The following is a 23,866-nucleotide window of genomic DNA, read 5'->3' as shown; positions in this document are numbered from 1 at the left end:
TTTCATTGTTTAAAGCTCTTTTTGTATATGGACATTGCTTGATTGCTTTTTATATAAAGTCCTTTGGGGGAAGATCCAGCAATTAAGCAATTCTATGGAGAAGCATTTATTCAAATCTGACAGTTCAGAATGGAGGGCTCCAGAAAGACACGGGTTGTACTCATTAGCTCTTGGTGGCTTCTCGCCCACAGTATTAAAATGGGAATTTCTGGAAATGTGTTTAAAATTTTTGGGGGAAAAAAAGCTAACAATTATAAAAAAAAAAAAATTTGGAAAGGCTTTTATTCCCTCAATGGAATTCTCCAACATTTGCAGATTTCATGACTTTGTAGTCCTGGATCCTTTGACCATTAATATAAATTAGAGTCTTTTTGTACCTGTCTACATTAGTTACTCTAAGAAAAAAAAAAAGCCAGCTGGTGGAAGACAGTCTGGGGAAGCATCTCTGGGCCTAGGGATCTGGGAACTTGGATTTTAAATATTCTGATTGCTATTGCATAGATTTGGTTCCCTTTATGATCCTATGTATTCAGCTTAATTAACATTATTTTGAGAAGGGAAAACTGCAGAAAACTGCCAAAGGCGTCCATGGCACACAAGTCAAGACCCCCTATGGTAGATGACGGACCAGGCAGATGCTTGGATCAAACAGACACGAGCCTTGTTCTTGAGGCCGGTCCAGGTTGGAAGTTGAGCCAATGCTTGCATTTCTCTGGTAGCATCTTCTAGAGCCCAGGTTCCATCCATGACATCGTGAAGTCAGCGAGACAACTGCTTGGTGTTTAGTATAAATAAACCTTCTGAAATAGCTCAGAAAAATAAAATCTTAGGACCATGCACCCCTTGCTCACATCTGTATATACTTCCCAGAAGCACCATGATACAGTGGAAAGCACGACAGATATGAAGTCAGAGGATTTGGGTTCAAATGTCTCCTCTCTCAATAACTTACTAGCTATGTTAACTTGGGCAAGTCATTTAATTTCTTCAGGCCTCTTTCCTCACCTGAAAAATGAAGAGACTCATAAGGAGACTTGGTCTTTTCCGGTCCTGATGCTACAATCCCATGAAGTTTTTCTCAGTTCCCCCACTTGTTATTATTAGAACTAGGTGGCAGTAGGATAGACTCAGGAACATGTGAATTCAAATTACACCTCAAGTTCTGAGTGTATATCAACTTCGCAGCCTCAGCTTCCTCTTCAGTAAAATGGGAATAATCAGAGCACTTCTACAACAGGGGTTGCTATGAGAAGAACATTTGTAAACAGTTTTGTGAATCTTAAAATTCCACATGAATATGCTTTATTGTTGTTGCTATTACTGTCCTACTATTTATATTTATTTATTTATATTTCTATTTACAAACATGTGTTTATGTGCAATAGATTGCAAGCTTCCTGAAGACAAAGGCTGACTCATTTCTAGCTTGATGACTCCAGTGTCCAATTGTACAGCCAACATCCCTTGAATGAATGAAGGAATCAGAATAGAGTGGAGGATAAGACAAGTACGCAATAAGTTGGACAAATTTTAAACTCCCAGCAGACTTCCGAGTCCCCCTGTACAATACAAAGTAGAATGTACCAAGGGGGAGAGGTACTGATAATTCTCTGTGGAGTTTATGCTTCGGTATTTAGGAATGATGTGCTCTGACTGTAACGGCTAGTGAATGAAATCCATCAGGTCATTGGAACTGGGCACTGCTGACATGGGAGTGAGAGAACTGAACGGAAAGAAGAGAAATCCCAATTCAAATCTCAACTCCATTCTTTACTAGCGGTACAACTATGGAAATCACGTTCCATCTCAGGACTTCAGTTTTTTAACCTGTAAAATGGGGACTAGATAGTCTCTGAGATCCCTCTCCAGCCCCGAGTCTGTTATGAATGTTCCTGCAGCCTGGGCTGCCCCTGGGACACTGACGAGCTTCCAACTGGGAAGCTGCGATCTGCACCAGTGAAGGGCACAGCACCTCAGGGAGTCACAGATCCATGGAAATCGAGACGTATTTAGATTTTACACCCCAATCAGCCAACAAGCATGCGGTGCTTACTATGTGCTTCACACTGGGCTAAGTGCTGGGGATACAAAGGCAATGGAGCCTGCCTTCAAGGAGACGCATTCTCACAAAGGAAGACTTTGTGCAAACCAAGATGGTGTCAGCCGTCCCAAAAGTCTTAGTGTTGTTTTAAGCTTGATAAGCACATTTCAATATGCACAGAATAACACAAAAGAGGTATGGTCATGTCCTTCTTCCTACTACACAGAACTTAATTTCCCCCCTTATATCACTGGAATTTAAAATGGTAGTTCCCCCTTGTCTGCTTCCTTTTCCAAATTCATTTCTGCTCTCTTCTATTAAAAAAAAATTCTCTGATAATTTTAAAAACTGTTCTTATTTTTACAAAAAAGGAAACTGAGGCACAATCGGGAACATGAACTTGTCTGGCTCCCAGGTATCTGAGGCAGGACTTAAATCCTGCTCTTCCTGACTTCAATTCAGCACTAAATCACACTGAGGAAGGAGAAGGGGATGGGCCAGGGTTGCCCCTAAGCAAGGTTTCCCCTGAGGTCTATAAAATGGGTGTGTGGGTGTTTTTCCTTAGAAGTGGTTTCCCTTCCAATCATCCACATTTTATTTTATTCATTTACAAACCTTGCTGAGAAGGGGTCCATTCAGCTTGACCAGACTGCCAGAAGCAGCTGAAAAACCCCGTTCTAGAAAGGGGAGATTCCTCTCCTCTGCAGCCTTTAAGCAAAAGGCTCCTGGGATTGCAGACTCAAAGTTAGACAGGACCTTAAAGATCAGCTAGTCCAAGCCCCTCATCTAACCAAAGAGGAAACTGAGGGCTCAGGAAGTCCCTTGTCTCACGATATGAGAGCCAAAATTCGAACCCAGAATCTCTGGCTCCAAAGCCAGCACGCACACCACCTTAGAAGTTGGGTCACCATTCTGGGAGGTGGCGTAGAGGGGATCCCTTCCCAATCAGGTAAGAATTGGACCCTCTGGAGTCTCTGCCAGCTCTGCTGCTATGATTCCAGGCAAAAAGGAAAGGAAAGCTGGGGCCCGACCCTGGAGAGCTCCCAAAGGTGCAAATCCTTCCTGAGGCTCCCTGCATGGAAGGTTCTGAGAGGCTGAGGAAAGCAGCTGGGGCTCCCCTTCCCTTGTGGTGGATTCAGGAGCGTGGGAGAGCTGCCCAGCTATATCTGGATCTGGCCGGGAGCCAGGGACCAGTCCCCCAAGCAGGAGCACAGAGCCGGAGCCGGAGGGCCTTGGAGGCCAGCACCCCATCCAGCCCCCTTACTGAAGGTAAACTTTTGCTGACAGCTTTTGCTTTTATGTCACTGACATTTCCCAAGGCAGCTTTCCTTCTTTCCCTCAAATGAAATCCTATTTGTAAAGTGCCTGACACACACTAGCTGTTAAATAAATGCTTGTGTCCTTCCCCTTCCCAACCCTGGGACTCATCCCTTATACCAAAGATTTCAAAAGCTGGGGAAAGCTTGGCAAAATTTAAAACACTGAAAAACTCTAACGTTATATGCTCAAGCGCCTCCTGTTACAGAGGAAGAGGAGAAGTGGCCTATGGAGGGTGTACAAAGAGAGTCTGGGGAAACAGTGGGTATGCAATTATATTTGTATGCATACATATATACATAAGTGCATGTATGTGGAGAGACAGAAGAAGGAAGGAAGGAAGGAAGGAAGGAAGGAAGGAAGGAAGGAAGGAAGGAAGGAAGGAAGGAAGGAAGGAAGGAAGGAAGGAAGGAAGGAAGGAAGGAAGGAAGGAAGGAAGAAAGGAAGGAAGGAAGGAAGGAAGGAAGGAAGGAAGGAAGGAAGGAAGGAAGGAAGGAAGGAAGGAAGGAAGGAAGGAAGGAAGGAAGGAAGGAAGGAAGGAAGAAAGGAAGGAAGGAAGGAAGGAAGGAAGGAAGGAAGGAAGGAAGGGAGAAAGGGAGGGAGGAAGGGAGGGAGGAAGGAAGGAAGGAAGGAGAGGGGGAGGGAGGGAGGCAGAGAGAGACAGAGAGAGAGAGAGAGAGAGAGAGAGAGAGACAGAGAAAAAGAGAGAGACAGAGAGAGACAGACAGAGAGAGAGAGAGACAGAGAGAAAGAATGAGTGGGGAAGCAGTGGGTAGATACCTATATTTGTATACATACAAATAGTTCTCTCTATATACACACATGTACATGTATATACACAGGTATGTTGGATAAAAGGGGAATGTCTAGGGAATGGGTCTTGGGTTCAGCTGAAATACGCTCTCTGCCCACAGGTGGTGGGTGACTTTTTCTGCCATGGGGCCCTAGGGGGCAGATGTCAGTTTACCAGGTCCTGGGCCTCCCTCCCCCAGCCCCACTCCACGACAGATGGAAGTCCCCATCTGGCCTAATGATGCCCTCCGTGGCTGATGGCACACAAAAGCCCTTCCAGGTGAGGAATGCAGACCTGCCACCGAGGCCAAGCTGGCCACGCGCCCACCAGCCGCCACCTCCCCTCCAGACAATCTGTCTATGACCTGCAGGGAGCCAGACAGGAATGGGACCCAAGTGCGATGGAAATAACAGCATGTTGATGAGAGAAGGTCCTCTGGGTCCTGGGCTTAGGCAGCTATTTCAGCGGCGAGCCACTCACTAAATCTCCTAAAGCCTCCATCAGTTAGGGAGCATACGCAGGCTTCGAAAATACCCACCAGCGGGCTCCCCTGGCCCTGGCAGAGCTCATTTTTGGCAAGCTCTAAGAACAACAATGAATAAGAATGGGGAGATGAAGTTCCCGCTCAGTCATTCTCTATTCAGAGAGTAAAGATGCCAGGCCCTGGCTCCTCTCACAGAATCTGCAACCTCTGGACCAATCAGGGATGATCACGGGGCCATCAAACTCGGAGGGGACCTGCTCTGCACGCTGACTCACACAGGGACTCCCGCTCCGTGGATCAGCCTTTGATTCATCAAGAGATTCCCCCAAACTGAAGTCATCTCATCTAAGGCCCCACAGCCCGGCAAGTGCATCGTGGACCTAAAAGGGCTTTCAAAATAAATGCCACCGGGGCAGCTAGGGGGCGCAGTGGATAGAGCCCCAGCCCTGAAGTCAGGAGGACCTGATTCAAATGTGGTCTCAGACACTTAATACTTCCTGGCTGTGTGACCCTGGGCAAGTCACTTAACCCCAATTGCCTCAGCAAAATAATAAAGAACAAACAAATAAAGAGATAAAGAGATGAACGAATGAATGAATAAATGCCACCAAGTTTTTGGAAGTCTCAAGTTAAAGGTCAAGCTAAGGACTGAACAAACCGGAATCCATGCTCCTCTTTCCCTCACGATTATGATTCCCCAGATCCCGGCTCTTGACCATCGGATGTCAATAACCCACAATGAATGACGACCTACTGCTTGCACAGCGCTGACCTGGGGCTTTTAACAGCACCTTTAACATACTTTTAAGAAGAATCTTATCTCTACCCAACCCTCCCATTTAAATCTCTTCTAAAGGGACCGGAGCATAATTGCTACAATTTTGTGCCATGTGATTCAATACCACCAATTTTCATTAAGAATCTACTATGTGAAAAGTCTCTGCCTCTCCAGGCTTATTCCACTCCTCGAACTACTCTGTCCGAGCTGCTGCTCTCATCGGGCATCACTCAATTCCGAGATCCATGCCTGGAACGCTTTCCTCCTCACTTCTGCCTTAGTCTTCAGTTTCCTTCAAGGCTCAATTTATGTGCAACTTCTTAAGGGAAAACTTTCCTGGGCCCTCTGGATGGTGATATTCTTTTCCTTCATTTATCTTGTGTAAACTTTTGTTGGCTTTCTTGTCTCAGGAAAACTTAAACCCTTTGAGTGCTGATTTTTCTTTTCCTTTCTTCTCTGTCTCTCTCTATATATCTCTCTGTCTCTGTCTCTCTCCCTTTCTCTCTCTCTGTCTCTGTGTGTGTGTGTCTCTGTTTCTCTGTCTCTCTGTCTCTCCCTCTGTCTCTGTCTCCGTTTCTGTCGCTCTCTGTCTGTCTCTCTCTGTCTGTCTTTCTCTGTCTCTGTCTCTTTCTCTCTCTGTCTCTGTCTCTCTCTGTGTGTGTCTCTCTGTCTGTCTCTGTCTGTCTCTCTCTGTCTGTCTCTCTCTCTCTCTCTCATGCGGTTCCCTTTGCTGTACAAGCCGCAGGCCGGACTGGAAACGTTTGTGTTCTCCATCCATGGTCCCATGCGCCCCCGCACCTCGGACCCGGGTCTGAGACTAGATAACAAATACAGGGCAGCCGAATTGAATGGGATGCTCCTGGCATTTGACAAGGAACGGACCCCAAGCGTTCCGCAGACGTCCCAAAGCCCTGTCCACGCGGGCTCCCGGGAACCATCTCCCAGGATGCGGCCCCCCCCGGCCGGGTGGCGCCTTGCCACCAGCGGATTCCGGACAGAGATGCCGCCGGGCCCCCTCGCGCCCCTGAGGTTCCGTGCATTCCTGCGGCCTTTCCCCTCGTAGTCCAAGTCCGGGCGAGGAGCTCGCGGAGCAAAATCCCCTTCCCCGCCCCCCCCATCCCCCCAGTCAATGATCCACTTGACAGGATTAGCAGATCCTTTCACCGCGGGCGGGGAAAGGTCTAACCACAATCCCCGGCGGAGCCTCACCTCCGCCCCCGCGCCTTTTCCCGGCCCGAGAAGGAAACGCGAACTCTGGCGCTCCCCTGGCAACCCCCCGGGGGGTACAGGAGGAGACGGAGATCTGGGCTCCGGCCTGGAGGCCCGTGGGGGCTCCCACGAGTGACACGAGGACGGCCTCCCGCCCCCTTCGTTGGCCCTCGAGACACACCCACTTATAAAAAGAGCCCCTCGTGCTAGTCCCACCTCCACAGCCGGGTCTCCTGCACCAGGCCCGAGTTCCCGAAAAGTCTGATGGGAACCCCACGAGCGCAAACCGGATCAGGCGCCAAGTCCGCGCGGTCCCCGGAGGCTCAGTACGCGGGGAAGTCGAGGCAGGGCCGGGGGGGCGGCCAGCCCCAGGGGCTGGACCTGGGTGCCAGGACGGAGCCCTCGGCCCGGGGGGAGAAGGCCCGGGCGGGGAGAGCCCGGGGCGCCCCCTCCCCGCCCCCCGCATCGCTCGCGGCCGGCTCCCCTTTCCCCGCCGAATGTCCCGATCTCCGGGCTCCGCTTCCGGCGGGCTCGGGAAGCCGGGCTCCCGGTGCTGCAGCCTCCTCACCCACTCTGTTTACGTGGGGATACCAGCTCGCGTTTCCGCCTGCGCTTAGAGCTTCCACCACCTGGGACCCCGTCTGTGTGCAAACTCCCACCTCCGGCAGCGGCGGCCACGCCCCCGGGGCCTCCGACCAGCTCTTCCAGGCGCGGGCGGCCCGCTCTAGAACCCACCTCGGCCTCACCCGGACTCGGGGGGCCGCTCCTCCTGTTCCAGAGCAATCCCGGCCTCTGGGGGCCTGCCCCCAGTCACGCGGGCTTCAGAAGGAGGATTCGAACCCAGGTCCTCTGCTTCTCCGCTGTGAGGCTTTATATAACAGAACACCCGGGATCGCAGACTTCGGAAGGGTTCGGATCCTCCTTATAACACGGAGCCCGGGCGACTTTAAGCCTCAGTTTCCTTATCCATAAATGGGAGAGTTGGACCAACCGCAGCGCCGTCATCCTGAACCAGTCCGGCTGAGCCCCCAGACACGTGGCGGCTGCGGCCCCCAAAGCAAAGGCCCCTGGGTAACCATGACGGGCGGTGGTCTGCGTCAGGGGAGGGCTTGGACCCCGAGGGAACTAGGGAGCCATCTCCTAAGTGCCCGAGCACCTCGTCCTCGCGCTTGTCTTCCGGTCCTAATGGATATCTGGAAAGCTCCGGAGTCTCTGTCTGGATGGAGTCGTGGATGATTCATGCACCACTAGAGCTCGAGGAGACTTTGGAGCTAAATGAATAATAACTGCTAACATTCATGCGATACTTAAAGCTTTTAAAAGGGATTTGCCTGTATGCGCTGCTGCTCACAGCTCTCTAAAGCAGGTGCTATTTTTACCCCCATTTTACAGATGAGGAAACTGAGGGACAAAGCAGTTACTTTCCCAGGGTCACCCATTAGTAAATATCTGAGGTAGAATTTGAACTCCAGACATCTTCACTCAGACTCTAGCATCATACTTTAAGCCATATAGTCCCCATCCTTCCAGGGCAGCCACGTGTTGCAGTGGAGAGAGAGGAGTCAGGAGCCTAAATTCAAATCCAGCCTCAGACCGTTCCTAGCTGCGTGATCCTGGGCAAGTCACTAGACCGTTTGCCTCAGTTTCCTCACCTGTAAAATGCGCCAAAGAAGGAAATGGCCAATCACCGAAGTATCTCTGCCAAGAAAGCCCCAAATGGGTCATGAAGAGCCTGATGAATGAAAAACCTTCTCCTCCCGGGCTTGGGAAGAGAACCCAGGACTCCTGTCAGCAGCGCAGTCATCTCGCCCCTTCGTGATGCCAGTTTACCCAGGTCCCTCAGCGCCCGGGAGGCTGGCAGAGCCCTGAGCACCCCTTTGTGCCCGCAGACACCCCCCTCCCAGGGCCCATGGATTCCTAATGAAGGAGACAGGAAGACACCCACTCATCAACATCTTGAGGGGCTGGAGACTGCCCCGGTCGGAAGCCCCAGAATAGCAGCTTGTTGTCTCGGGGAAGGACCTTGGAAACCTTCTAGTCCAGTGCCCGAATTTTCACACATAAGAAAACTGAGGGCTGTGGACATTAAAAAAAAAAAAGTCTCCAAGGTCCCAAGCCGCCTGAAATCCAGACCTCCAGCCTCCCACCACGCGGCGCTGCCCCCGCCGAGGTTCTAAATATTCAGACACTCTCCGGGTTTCCAGAACACTCTGTTCTAGTGATTAGAAATGAAGCACAAATATTCCATTAGAAACAAAGCAAAAAATGATACTGAAAACCAAAAACATGACCAGCTAGATGTGGAGGAGGAAAAGAAACAGCAGCAAAGATAAGGAGAGCCACAACGATAATAAAGAGGTGAATAACCATGAACGTTAAGTTGACAAAGTGATTTCTGCAGCTGCTCTCATTCAGGGCTCAGAAGTAGAAACTATTGGGCACTATCATCTCCATTTTATGGATGAGAAAACTGAGGCCTAGGGAAGTCAGTTAACAAGCGTTCATGATATTCCCGTTGCTATGAAAAGCACTAAGATGAAAAGTTTCTAAAAGGTGTAATAAAGAGCTATAAGAGAGGATGATGCATTAGGAAAACAAGGGATGGGGAGAAGCTGTTTTTAGCACGATGTGTCCATCTATAAAATGGAAATAGAGTTACAAAGGTGGGAGGAAGCTTCCAAAATGTCTACACTGGGAGTAGCCTAAGCAGTTCTAATTCAGGCAGTATGGAATCTCCATATATCAAATGAAATTCCAGAAGACCCTCTGGGGCTCCAGATTTATCATCTCCACAAGGATCTATTTGTCTTGGCTTTCTGAAGAGCTTCTCTAGGCATATATATCAACACGTGCATAAGTTGTTTCCTCTCCCCTTCCAACATCAGCTCCTTGAGAGAAGGGCTTTTTCCTTTTTGTCATCACATTCCCATTGTCGTAGTCCCTGGCATACAGTAGGTGTTTAATAAATGCTTACTGATTGAACTCAGATTACCTTCCTTCCTTTAAAAAAAAAATTGCTCTAATGTTTATAAGGCACTTGAAGGCATATCATTTCATTTGAGCCTCCTAACAATCCTTTAAAGTTTCTACTACAAAAAAATAAAAAATAATTAAAAGAAATGAATAGCCACAAAAAAAGTTTCTACTACAAGTATTGTTTATCTTTATTTAATAGATAGGTAAAATGAGGCTAGGAGAAGACCAATGACCAGCACAATGTTTGAGCACATCAGATAATCCTTCTCAAGGGTAGGGCTTCAAGCTTGTTTTCAAATGAACTCAATCAGGTATTTATTAAGCTCATGATTAGGTGATTCCATGTCCTTGTTAGGCTGATGATCGGACAGTTCTGAGAGTGTCACTGGTCCCATTTATGGGCCCAGTTACACAGTTAGGGCGATGTTTGAAGTTTGGGGACGTAATGTGAGGGGGTGGGCAGATAGGAGGACTCGAGAAGAGCTGGGTTCAAGTTTCATCTCAGACACTTGGAGTTGTGACAGTCTAAATTCTCTGTGCTCAGTTCCCTCATCAGCAAAATGAATTGGACTCAATGGCTTTGAATGTCCATTTCAGCTTGAGACTGGAATCTTTCGATGCCATGATTACGAGGAGTGAACAGGGATTTGTACCTTACGGGCAGGAAGGCCTGGGTTCAAGTCATAGCTGAATCCTCTTGGCTTCTGACAAGGCAGACTAGCTGTATGACATATACTCAGAAGTTTCATTTCTCAGCATCCCTGGACAGCTTGCTAAAACTAAGGTCCTTCCACATAGATAGAGGAGTTTCCTAAACAGAAAAATTGTTTAACTGGGTTTTTTTTGCTCCAAACTCTGATAAGCTCTACAGATACAAAGACAAAAAAATCAGTTCCTGCCTTCAAAGATCTTACATTATTTTGTAAAGAAACAATAAAAAACAGCTAGGTCACTATAGAGCCTCTACATAAATCAATGGAGAGGAAGAATGTCATTCTTCCTCCTTTTCCTCTTTCTTCTATTTTTCCCCTTTCTCCTTTTTCTCCTCCTTCTTTTCCTCTTCCTTTTTCTCTTCCTTCTTCTCTCCCACCCTGAAACCAGAAAAAGTCTTGGGGGGGGCGGTGAGGGGACTCTTGGGCAGAGTCTTGAGCGGACTGAACATCAGCCACTGTCTGGATCTCCAAGAAAGTCATCTGGAAAGACCCAATGTCAGTCAAGTTGTTCCATCTGACCTCTAACTTTTCTAACTAAAGGCCAATTTCACCATTTAGAGAGCTGGCTCCTGACGCTTAACCAAGAGAAATGATTAAAATACCTCGATGAATGTGTTCCTTCATGCCCCATACTCAGAATGAGCTCAGGCCCCACTTTACCTGGGAGTAAATTTCGGACTCAGGCCTTCCCCACACCATACTGCCTCCTTTCTCTTGATCTCTTTTTAAAAATCCATCTAAAATATTCCATATATTTCAAATAATCCTTTGCCTCAAAGGCACAGGCAAAGGATGGATGAGGGGACAAGAGCACATCTTTGGGACTTGGGAGGCAGAGACCTGGGTTCAAATGCTGCCTCTGAGGCTACAACTCGGGCTACACACGGATAAGACCCTGGGCCTTGCTGCTCCTATGGAAGATGACCAGGTTGGCTGGAAGATGCTTCCCACTTTGAATCATGATTCCTATCACTAAACCTCTGGGTTGGGCTGGTGGCCCCCCAGGGCCCTCCGAGCCTCCTCAGTCGCCATCCTTTTAACTGGGAAGCAGCTGTGGGACTGTATTCTACGTGACTCCTTGCCTGGTGAGGGGCAGCTGAAGCTCAGATTCAGTCCAGGACCTCCCGGAGGTCAAGATGTTTTTGGTGAAATGGGCAGGAAGAGTAAAAAGATGGGAGGAGGGGTAAAAAGGCAAGTCCACCACGGGGAACCCACTTAGGCATGTACTTCTCAGCTGGCAGGCTCCATCACTGGCAATTTTGTTCCATTTGGAACAGACCTGCCCATTACCCAGAACAAAGGCCCAAGTTCTGGGAGGAGGGGGCTATTTTCCACTGCCAGTGGCCTTTGGATCCCCCCAGACACCCCTCTGGGGCTGCAGACAGGGCTGGGGGACTATTTTTAGACCTCAATTTAGGTGAGAAGTGCCAAAGAGATGAGAGGGAATGAGCTTTCGATGTTCTGAGTGGGGTAGACTGGCACATGCAGGGGCAGCCCTTCCACACGGGAACAGTGGGTCAGTGTGGCCACTCAGAGGATCCGAGCTTGGCTGAGAGCCGAGATTTAGGAGGGACGTCCATGGATGGCAGACACACAGTCTGCTACCGGCCCACGTGGGAAGCTTTTCTGTGTCGCCAAGATGTGAGGACATTCTGGGTACCACAAAGGGCATCAGCGCCACTGTGTGGGTTAGTAGGTAGTTCAGCAGTTAGAGCGCTGGGCCAGGAGTCAGTCAAATCCAGCCCCACTCGCTCACTAGCTGTGAGACCCCAGGCAAGTCACTTAACCCTGTTTGCCTCAGTTTGCTCATCTATAAAATGAAGATAAAAATTAGCATCCCCTTCCCAGGTGACTTGTGAGAATCAAATGAGATACATTTTTAAAGTTCTTATCACTGTACCTGGCTCGCAGTACATGCTAAATAAGCATCAGCTTTATAATAATAATTATTATTATTAATAAAAATCACTATCATAATTCCCTTCCTCTTTTTTATTTTGCATCTTCTTAAATAAAAATGTCTTCTTCAACAGATAAGCCCATTGAGGACAGGAACTTTTTAAAAAATGATTTTTGTCTGTTTCCCCATATCTGATTTCATTAATGTAAAAAGCCTCAATAGAGAACAGCTGAAACAGAAGAGTTTTAGAAAGCTGCCTTTGTGAATGATTTGTCCAGGGTCACAGAGCAGCATATAACAGAGGCAAGACTTGAATCCAGGTCTTCCTTGCTGACCAGAGCTGGCTACCGTTCACCTCACACAGTGGCTGAATTCACATCAGTCTTTCACTCTAAGGTTTGCAGGGTGCCTTCTTTGCTCAGAATATTTCTGTATTCTAGGGAATGCTAGCCTCCCCACTTTTTTTAGCTTTTTTTTTTTTAAGCTTTAGTTTTGGTACTAAGATTACTTGGAGTCCTTCTCTGATTGTACTTGGGTTAATGGCTTCTCCTTCCTCACATATTCCTGATCCGCTCCTTGCCTTCTGTTCTCTCCCCTACATGCACATTCTGGATGTGAAGATGGTGTATTTGCCTAATAAAAGGTAACCTCTGGAGGCCCCGGGTTCTTTTGGATCTTTGTCTTGGTCTGAATCCCTAACACCTACCTCAGAATATTTGCTGAATTTAGTTGATTTAAATTATGTTCATTTTGCAAATGAAGAAACTGAGGACCACAGACATCTTCAAAAGTTCATGGAGCATCAACCCTGGAGTCAGGAGCTCAAATTCAACCCTAGACACTAGCTGTGTGACCCTGGACAAGTCACTTAACCCTGACTGTTCACACACACACACACATACACACACACACACACATACACACACACTGACTTTCACAACCACACAGTTAACAGTTTTCCACTGTAGGCATACTTTCAGAATCCTCTCACATGTACAGCAAGGTAGAGCCAGGAAAAAGAGAGAGACGACTAGAAACCATGGCAATCAAAAGTAGCTGAGGGTTTTTTTGGTTAGGGTTCATTTCTATTCTTTTTCACCCTGCCAAGAGAGCTCGTCTAAGACTCAGGGGAGGCTCTGTGAAATGAAGAATGGTTTTAAGGCAGTACCTTACTTATTGCTAAAACGACTTTGCCCTTTTTGTGAATCTCTGGAGAAAAGCGTATTGGAAAAGTGAATGTTTGCTTCGAGACCTACTCTATTTTTAAAAAATGGATGAGCTCGGAAATTATGCTGGAAAATAACAAAACCATCCAAACCGTGACATTTAGGGACTCCGCTGCTTGGCGTATCGCCCGAGGAGGTTAAAGACCAAAAGAAAGGCCACATAGATATCAGAATATGCATAGAATATCTTTGGCATGTGGCTATTGATGTCAGCAAGGAATGGTGAAACGTTAGATTTGAACTCAGGTCCTCCTAACTCCAGGGCCAGGGCTCTCTCCATTGGCCCATGAAGCTGTCCGGGAAGGGGGCTCCAGATAGAGAATACTGAATATACTCCCAGAGTCACCTGCTAGGTTGGTTTTGTGCTTTTGTTGTAAGGCATGATTTGATGAATGGGGAAAGGAAAGAGTTGGGGGAAAATATTATATATTTATATATATTATTATATACATATAATATGTGCATATAGACATGTATACACATATATGTATAAATATACACATGTGTATGCATGTGTACAAACATGTGTGTACATGAATATATTTAACTGTATTAGCCACCAAGGACGAAGGTAGAAATCCTGACATAAATACTGACATATATCAGTCAAAATCCTACAGCAGAAGGAACATTTTTAGAGAAACTGAAGGTCTCAGATATAATCCAGCTGCTGCTTTATGGCCAGCATTTAGAGTGTGCTTTAAGGTTTACCAATCACTTTATGTAGCTTTTCTCAACAACCTCATGGTTGCTATTATTTCCACTTTCCACATTTCAAGATCCCAGAGATCACCTTGGCAGTGTAAGAACGCTGCACCAGGACCAGAAGGGACCTCACAGAAACATCACTTTACAAATGAGGAAACTGAGGCTAGAGGAGGATGGGTGACTTGCTAAGTGACTGGCCGAGGGTCACACAGCGAGGAAGCAGCTCTCTGAGGTGGGAGCTGAAGCCTCTAGCATCTTTTCTAGTTCTACAACACAGGGCGATAAATTAAGTCCCTGGAAGTCATCCAGTGTAGCCTCTTCATTTATGGTCCGGAGGGTCCCTAGGACACTCCCATGTTTAGCGTCAGTTTAGCAGCTGTGTTATCCTGGGGAAATAGTCACCAGTTCTGGCCCCCCCCTTTCAGGCCTATGGAGCCACGATTTTGAGGACCTGGGGTACCTCTGGTGCTTGAGATCCCTCTCTGACACTGATTGCTGGGGGGTGATCTGTCCCTGAAATTCCTTGTAGCAGCTGCCATGATGAGCAGCCTCTGTAAACTCCACGGGTCTGGCTCTGAGACACTCCCGAACGTCCCTGGGCCTGTGGGCGAAGCTTTCTTCATCTGCCAGCTCCTGTTCTCCTGGCACAGTCGTGGAACTCCGTTCCCAGTGCGGTGTGAGGGGAAGATTGTGGGGAGCCTGAGTCCAGCACTGAGGAAAGTGCTCCCTCATTTAACAAATTATATTTCTTATATGGTCACAATAGTGATTTGCCATCATCCCATGAACCAATCTCTCAACCAATGCAGATCAATGACTCTATAACTTTAAGTTTTACATATTTACTAAGGACATTGTTAAATTAGGTGACTCAGGCAGGGACACCCAGCTAGATTGGGACCAGAAGCAAGTAGACCCCAACATCATGGTCCCCGTAATCCATAATTATAAAGAGGCAGATTCCAGTTTAACATATAGATTTAAGAGTTTCCCAAAATGCACCGGGTTGCCGGGGGCTGCGCCGGGGAAGGGAGTCGATGCTTGTTGGGGGGACGGTAGGGGAGATTCATTCCAGTCAGTGGGATTGACCGGTCTCTGCGTCCCGTCCTCCTCTGCACTTCTGTGACTCTATTAAGTCCTTTAAGGCACTTTCTGATTATTCATATTCCAATGTCAATTTTATCAAACACCAAAGTGTCGATTTTCAAGCTTGGAGCTGACCGCAGTGACTTCTAATGGGGCCTGGGCTGCTTGAGAATGCTGGAATAAGTCAGAACGCTAGCTGCTAAAAGGAGCACAGATGTGGCTAGAGACATCCGCCCCCCCCCCCCCACCCCTCCTGATACAAAAGAAACAAAGGAAATGCTCCTTATTATTATATTCATTAGCCAACAAGGGTCAAACATGAAAGACTTTTTTCTCTAAATATGATGGCAGCCAGAGGGAAGTGAAAAGCTTCCTGATGTTACAGTATTAGGGACTCTGGGGCAGAGTGAGAACTGCCTCCCTCCTCCATCTATTTTCTTTTCCCTTTCTCCTAGCTGCCCGTGGTGCTCCCATAAAGGCCGGCCGGGACCCCCGAGCAGACAGTTCTCTCCAAGGCTGGGCTCCCCACGTCAGCTCCCCCAGCAGCCGCCCCAGAGATGGACTTTCCCAGACTGAGCGGAGCATGCCCTTGGGCATCCTACACTTCCAGCTGTGCAGAATCCTCTTCGCTTTCTGGGAGAGCCTTCAAGGTCCCAGAGATGGCCTTAGGAGTGTAAGAACACTGCGCCAGGGCCAGAGGGAGCACTGAGAAATCATCTAGTTCAGAGGTCTCTAGGCTTTTTTGAGTCATTATGGAACCCTTCTCAAAGCAAGCATTTATTAAGCACCTACTATGTGCTAGGCACTATGTCAAGTGCCGGGTATTTAAAGAAAGGCAAAATGCACGGTCCTTTCCCTCAAGACCCTGTTTTTCTTGTGGAGAACTTGAGCCATGCAAGATAGACAGGAACATTCACAGATTTAGAGCAAGAAGGGACCTTGGGGGTCCAGTGAATCAAACCATCTCATTCTACTGACACCCTCTCATTTTAGATGAGTGAGTGATGCAAGACGGGGAGAGTCTGGAGATCTTTATCATGACCCACCACAGGAAGCTGGAAAGAGACCGGTCCCCTGAATTAAGGGTAAGAAAATGCCTTCATTCAGGGCACGTGGGCGCCTTCTCTGCCACTTCTCGAGTCTGTGAACGTATTTAAAGGTTAGGGGACTTGTCCACTGTCACACAGTCGGTACACGCAGTCAGATGAGGGACCAGCAAGAGTTACACCCGTCTGCACAGGAACACAACCCACTGATGCATTATTTAGGAAACTTGGAGGCATCCCCCACCACCGCGAGCTCCTAGTTTATCTTTCCTACCCCCCCCCCACCCCACGCCTGCACCCGCATGAACACTGCGTCCAACCCTATGGGGGTATATGCAATATCAGAATCCAGCATCAAACCGAGCTGCCTAGGTGCACAGCGGCAGCTGATGAATAAATCATGGAAGTACGAGGAAGCACTGACAATATTGTGCTTCTCTTAAAGCACCTGATTCTCATCTGATGTTAAAAGCTAAGCTTGGTCAGCAACCTTTGAGGGAAAAGAGCCACATTTGTTTCTGCCTCTTGGCTGGAGAATCCACCATCTATCATCCAGGTTCTGCAGAGGGGGTGGAAGTCGAGCGAAACCAGAACCCCTGATAACCCCCAAGAAGAGCTGCAGGCTTTCTGAATGCCGACGTGGAAAGGGAGGCTGAGGGGGATGCACAAGCCCCAGGTGCGCACACTAGGACTGGGAGTCGGCGGGCCTGGCTCTCGCTGTCCCTGTGACCTTGGATAAGTAGCTCCATCTGTCTCCGCCTGAGTTTCCTCTTGAGAAATGAGAGGTTTGGCCCTGGATTACTCCAAAGGTCTCTTGTGGTTTAAATCTTTGATCCTCTGACCTTTGTGGCTGCCCACAACCAACCTGGAGCTCAGTTATGATCCTCTGCTTGGGAACCGGCTATGGGAAGGCAGAGGTACAGAAGGACCCCTAAGCAACTCACCCGTAATCAAAAGATGGTGGATCCTTGCCTTGTACGCCAAAAGCAAACTCCCATGCTCAACTTTCTGAATACAAAGAAATGGTACCAGAGCCAAGGAAGTGGGTTCAAATCCCATCTCTAGCCTTACTACCTGGGTGACACCTTTACCTCTCTGGGATTTAGTTTCCTCATCTGTAAAATGGGGCCAGGTGGTCTCTGAGGTCCCTCTCAGCCCCACAGACAGGATTCTTTGATTTTTAAATGGTCTTATTCCACAACCCCAAGATTACAGTGTTCCCAGGCATTTCACTTGAAATGTACCGAGTCTGCAAACAGCGAACAGCCCACAGAAAACAGCTCGCCATTGGGCGTCTGTGCCGCTGACTGTGCTCTCCCTCTGTCAGCTGTTCAAGGAGACGTTCTAGCGAACAGCCCCTCCCCCCCCAGCAGGATATCACTCTCCCCCACGCTGCCAAACGGGTCAGGTTCCCGGCCTCCTCGAAGCAAAGTCCCAACATGCACAGGCTGAGGCAGTAAGAGCCCCACTCACCGTCAGTGTCTACTTGCAATGGAAGCCCAAATCTCCTGAATTTTGTACAAGGGTAGCATCCCGTTAAATGGGTATGAACTCTCCAAAACAGGCGGAAGATAGAGGCCAAGATATGCCATAACAACCATCACCTAGACAGAACAACACCTGAAAAGTGGCCCAACTCTGACCGACTGTGATAACCAACCTCCAGCATGGAGAAGGGACAATGAAAGAATCTTCTCTCAACTAAGAGGTGGGGGCCTATGGATGCAGATGACGGTATACACAATCAAAGTGCATCGCTAGCTGTTGCTGTCATACAGTTTATTACCCAAAAAAGTGGAATCTGAGGAAATGGTTGTAATGTAAAATTGGAAAGCAGTTAGAAAACAGAAAAATGTATTAAATGGCTAGCTCGCTCCTTCCCTTCCCTTCTTTTTAATAATTAAATCAAGGTTGAGTTGGTCGGGCTATGAGTGAAAACAGTTCAATGTTAGAATTCCTTTCTAAAAATTCTAGCAGCCAGATGGCACAAGGAATGTGGTGACAAAGGAAACCTTGCCTAAAGATAACTTTCTGTTGCATAATCACGCTCCATCACAGCAAACCTCCATCCTCCTCCCAAATGTGTGGCACTAAGAGGCAGACTCTAAAAGTCTCCCCCATTGAGATAAACTTGAGAGTGGGGAGGGAATCCAGGCTCCCCCAAACCGGGCTACAAGGGCAGCATCTTGTGATGTGGGGTGGCCGAAGAGTCGGCCTTGAGTCCCCACTCGGACACATGGAGAAGGGATGAACCTGGGCAAGTCACCTTCCCCAGGAAACTCCTCTTCTGAGAAGGGACTAACTTGCACCGGACAGTTTCCTCTCTTCTCTCCACCAATGAAACCGGGGGTCGGGTCCCTATCCCTGTCCCTAAAATATGTGCAGATCCTATTGGAAGGAGCAATTTTCTCATGTTTCTCCTATGCTTTAAATATTCACTCATTTCAGAACATGCTGTAAACAAACTATTTTTTTCTATTTTGCAATTTCTTGTTTTAGCTTCATATTAAACAAGCTGACATCCTCACAGAGCTTTACAAATTTTAAATAAATTTACTTTAAATAAGTAAATGCTTTACTGCAGCAAGAGGGCCGTAGCAGAAGCACCCTCAGGTTCGGGCTGGAGAATCCTGGGCATCCCCCCCTCCCCTTTCTAATGGTGTGACTCAGGGGAAGACACAATCTGGGGAGCTGAAACTTCCCCAGCTGTAAAATGGGAACAATATGTAACACCAATACTACCTACCTACCAGCCTGCCTCACAGGGCAGTTTGGGGAAGGTATCTGGTTAAGAACATGCAATAAAGGCCCAGTGAGTAGCGGAAACTGGGAAAAGTTCATTTTAGAGCCGCTAGTGGCTGTTGGGCTATTCTAAGATGACCCAAGGTCGAGGGAGAATGTGTCGCCTGCAGCTGTCCGTTTCTTAGCCTTGGGAGTGAATTGTACTCTCTCTCTCTCTTATTTGTGAGTTTTCTTATAAGTCTTTTGGGAATATCTACAAAAACTCAGCCTGCATGTATTAGATGGTCTGCAAATCCCAGCCCATAAAGCAAGAAAAAGAAAAAAGAGGTTCCCCCCCCCAGAATGGATGGATTTTTCCTCTTCCTCCAACTTTCACGTTCTTAAAGCTCCCTGTGTGCAGCACACACATCCTCCATGCCTTCTGCTGCTGCCTGACTTCAGGCTGCCTCACAATCTCATGCTCACATTTATCAGAAAACAAAGAGTCCGCCCGGAGGAAAAGGGAAAAGGGCATCCCGCAGAATGTCTGTCCTGCCTGCGGCTGCGGGCTGCGTGAGCTCCAGCCCTGCGGGGTTCCACAGAGAAGGAACCCGGGAAGGAGCCGCATCTCCCGTATTCTCTCCTCCACCAGAAACAGACCCGAGATGTTTCTCCACCAACATCATCTCTCTCTCTGTCTCTCTCTGTGTGTCTGTCTCTGTGTCTGTCTCTGTCTCTGTGTCTGTCTCTGTCTCTGTCTCTCTGTCTCTGTGTCTGTCTCTGTCTATTTCTCCCCTTCCTTCCCTCTCTCCTCTCTCCTCCCTCCCTTGTTCTCTCCCTCGCCTGCTCTCTCCCTCCTTCTCTGTTCTTCCTCCAACTTTTCATTTTCTCTGCTTTCCCCCACATCCCGAGTTCCCGGAGCTCTGGGTTCACAGAACCGGCCGCCTCCCAGCCCCCCGCCCCTTCTCCGGAACCGCTTTGAGAAGAGGGTGACTCTCACCTGCAGTCAGACTACGTGGCCGCCAGGAATTGTCAGCGCACTGCCCCGAGCCCGGTAGGAAATGAAGGCGGGAGCTGCTCTCCGGCCCGCAGCTTCCCCACACTAGAGAACTTTGCGGCTGACGGAGGAGAGGTCCCTCCCCGCGGCCCCGGGTGGGAGGGAGGCTGAGGCAGGGGGAGGCAGCCCCCCGCTGCTCCCCCCTCCCCCTCCCTCTGCTCGCCTCCTCCCTCTCTCCACCGCCTCTCCCGAGCTAGTACACGGCGCTCTATCTACCTGCTGCCTCGGGAGAGCTCCTTCCCGGGGGAGGTGGGGGGCGGCTCCTCCCCCCTTCCCCCCCGCCCCCCCCCCCCGCTCGGCGCTGCCGCCCCCACGCAGGCAGCGGGTTACTTCCCGAAGGCAGCTCGCGCTCTGCTCCCGGGAGAGCTGCCCACGGTGTCCCAGGCTCCTGCCCCGGGAGGGCCGCTCGCCCCCGGGATGCGCAGCCCCGCAGGTCCCCCCCCTCGCCCCCCACCCCCGCGGACGAGCATCCCTCGGCGTGTGCTGGGATCTGGGGGCCCGAACGAGAGCCCACCGCGGCTTCTCCCCTCCCCCGCCCTCGCAGGACCCCGGCTCCCCCCCTTCCCGCCCCCCCCCCCGGCCCAAGCCTTTGTCTGGGGCTGGGTGGAGGGGTGGGGGTGCAGCGGCGCCGGGCACCGGGGAGCTACGCCCGAGCTCGGGCCCCCTCCGTGCCAGGGGCTGCTCATCTGAGCCCGGAGCCCGGGGAGTCTCTAAGCAACCCACAAGTGACCTGGTCCGGCTCCCGGGTCCGGTTACCGCCTGGCAGCGCCCTCGATGTCCCAGGACCGGGGCCTGAGGCAGCTCCAAGAAGGGCAGCGGGGGGTGCGGGGAGCCCGGCCGCTCCCCCCATGGGGGCACACGCGGCTCCCCTTCCCCCACCTTCCGCCTGCTCCGCTCCCCCGCGGCCCGGGACACACAAGCACCCGCGCGCGCGCACACTCACAAGGAAGGCGACAGGCGAGCGCTACATTACGGGGAGGGGGCGGCGCTGCTCCGGCTGCGTCCCGCCCGCCGTCCTGTCCCGGAGTCCCGAGCGCCGCGCGGCCCGCGGTCCGCAGGGCTCCCGCCGCTCCCCGGCCAGGCTGCACCGAGCGCCGCGCGGCCGCCGGGACGGGGAGGCGGGGCCGCGGCGCCCACCTGCTCGCGCGGCTCCTCCCCGGGGCTCGGGAGGTGCCAGGCGGCCGCTGGAGGCACTCACTCTCCGGTCGTGCCCCGCGACCTTGGCCCGGGGCGTCCCTCCCCGGCGAGCGCTTTGTGCCCGCCCCGCTGGGCATCCGGCCCCTCTGACAGCAGCATCCCCCTGGGGAGGGGACCCGGGACAGCACCTGGCTCAACCCCCCCGGTTCGGCCCGCCCTGGGAGCTCGAGCCTCCCCCAATCTTCCTCTCCCCCTCCCCGCCCTCCGCGGGGGGAAACTTCTCCAGGAAGGAAACCACTAGACTAAGGTCACACGGCTCGGGCTCAGGTCTCGGGACCCCAAGCCCAGGGCTCACTGCCCCACAGTCAGCCTGGGCCCCGGAGGCCAAACCATTTTCCCGGGAATTCGACCTTGTCCCCCTCCCCCATCCAGCCACAGAAGCGAGGGGAGGGGGCGGAGATGGCAATAATGATGGGACCCCCACCCACCTACGGGCCCATGGAACCTCCTCCTCTCCGTCCCCAAGCCTTCCGCACACTCAGCTGTTTCTGCGTCCGGGAGGCTGGGGGCTGTGGACGCCGCCGTTTCGGAGAGCGGGCCGGCAGAACCAAACAGACCCGGCAGTTCTACCGGAGCGGGTCCGGGCCGGGCTCCCGCCCCCATCCCGCCTCCCCAGCGCCACATTCTAGAGCAGCTGCTCCCACGGATTTGGCCATTGACACTTGTGGGTTCAGAAGGCCGTGGCAGCTGGCCGGGGGCCGGGTCCCTTTAATTACACATTCAGAACAGGACACAAGTCGGCACTTGGGGGGGGGGGGGGTCCCTGTTAGAGATGGGCGCTCCGGCTGTCTCTCTAGAAATTCGGCCCTTCTACTTGTAAAATTTCTAGAGGGGGGGAGGGAGCGCTGAGAGGACTTTTCCCTCCCGGACTTGGAAGGGGTCCAAGAACCATTGGGGGGGGGGGGGATATGGGAGGAGGCCGTTCCCTCCAGTCACCTTCCTCTCCTGGGCTCCTAAACAAACGGAGGCTGTGGCCAAGACTTCACATGGAGCCTTGCCGACGGAAGGGAGCGGAGCCAGAGCAATGTTATATAAGCAAACATTTTACAATGTCATAAACAACGCGGAGAGTGAAAGGCGTGAGGGCTCTTGTCGTACACTAGCGGGCCAGATCTGCAGGGGCCTCCCCCTCACCCAGGCGCTGGGCCCGTGCTGAAGGAGACAGCGGTTCTGGGGGTGCTCAAGGAGGAGTGTATCTTGCTCCACTGTATATTTGTTACAAGTTTTATTTTTTCTTTTTTCCTTATGGTGGAAAAGAAAAAATAATTGTGAAAGAACAAAATAGTAGCTGGGTGACCTGCTGGCAGTTTTCTGCCAGCTCCTTCCCCTCTCAGGCTGCCCATGGGCTGAGCTGGAGCTAGGTGGGTAGAATTGTTTCCTAGTCCTAACCCCACTGTCTGCAGCAGCTGCCCACTGAGTGCACTGGAAAATACTGCTGGCTGGGAGGAGTTAGGACATGGCCTGGAAGTAGGTATTGTAGGAAATTCAAGAGACACAAGTGCCCTGGAAGTATATTGTAGACGAACACAGGATACAGGAAATATACAGCAGAGTATACTGGATCTGGAGTTGGGAGAGACCAGGAGATCCTACTTATGACCAGGACCTCGGTTTCCTTGTCTGTAGAATGGGGATAATGATATAATAGTTCTCAGGGTTATCATAAAGATCAAATGAGATACTGTATACAAAGCACTGGATACATCTTAGCTATATTCAGCTATTCCCTCCCTATAAAAAGAAAGGGCTACTCTAGAACTAGTGACTTCCAGAACCCAGACTTTGCCAGGGATTTGAGCATTTCCCAATGGCTGACACGTTCTTCTCCCCAGGGAACTTGATCCACCCTGACCTAACTTGCTCTTCCTTGTACTTGACATTTCCACTCTCACCCTTATGAATTTGTATAGGCTGGCTGCCATCCTCAGATACTGTCTCCTCACCCGGCTTGTACCAATGCCTTCGAGACCTTTCCTGTCCAAGGAATCTAGGATGTGGACCTTGACCTCTGCAAAGAGGCAGGAAGAAACTACTTCTCCTATCTCTTCTTTGGAGCCGAGCTTGTATTTTTACATTTTAAAATCATTCCCCTATATGTATTTTTCATTGTTTCATGGTGGTTGTCCATATGTCCAAGGGAGCTCGGAGAGCTTTCGGCTGCCCCTGAGCCCAACTCACGCCTGAGAGGATAAACCTGACAATGGGCCCAGGTACTTCCAGAATACCAGGGGCTCCGCTAGCTCCTGACACAGCCCAGGCCCAATCACTTTTGACATGTTTTTTTTTTTTTTTTTATGTATTTATTTATTGTCCAATATGTATCTTACCCTTTCTTTCCTTACCGCTAGAATGAAAGCTCCTTGAGAACAGGGACTTGTTTCACTTTTGTATTTTTTATCTCCACTATCTAGTCTAATGTCTGTCGCACAGTTGGCATATAATAAATGCTTATCGAGTATTCTGGTACTAAAAGTAGTATGATGTAAGCTCCTTAAGGGGAGAGTTTACTCTTTTCTATTTATTTCTCTAATGCCTTGTACAGAGTTCAGCACCTGTTTAATTGAATTAGATTCAAAATTCTATAGATTCATGAGAACTTTTGCAGAGGAGACCC

General features: G+C 50.1%; 1 protein-coding gene across 4 annotated transcripts in view; it reads right to left on the bottom strand.

Annotated features, from left to right (window-relative positions):
* Positions 1-21,164, bottom strand: part of WIPF3 (WAS/WASL interacting protein family member 3) — a 64,425-nt gene extending 43,261 nt beyond the window's left edge. Inside the window, exon 1 of one of the 4 annotated variants that reach the window (XM_074266679.1) lies at positions 20,999-21,164. The gene's annotated coding sequence lies outside the window, so the exon portion shown is untranslated. The other 3 variants (XM_074266681.1, XM_074266677.1, XM_074266678.1) reach the window with 3 other exon arrangements.
* Between the last annotated feature and the right edge of the window lie 2,702 nt (positions 21,165-23,866).

The sequence above is a fragment of the Sminthopsis crassicaudata genome, chromosome 5 (genome assembly GCF_048593235.1).
Source record: "Sminthopsis crassicaudata isolate SCR6 chromosome 5, ASM4859323v1, whole genome shotgun sequence".
Lineage (NCBI taxonomy): Eukaryota > Metazoa > Chordata > Mammalia > Dasyuromorphia > Dasyuridae > Sminthopsis > Sminthopsis crassicaudata.
Note: the sequence above shows the minus strand (reverse complement) of the source record. Positions and strands in the feature narration are given on the sequence as shown.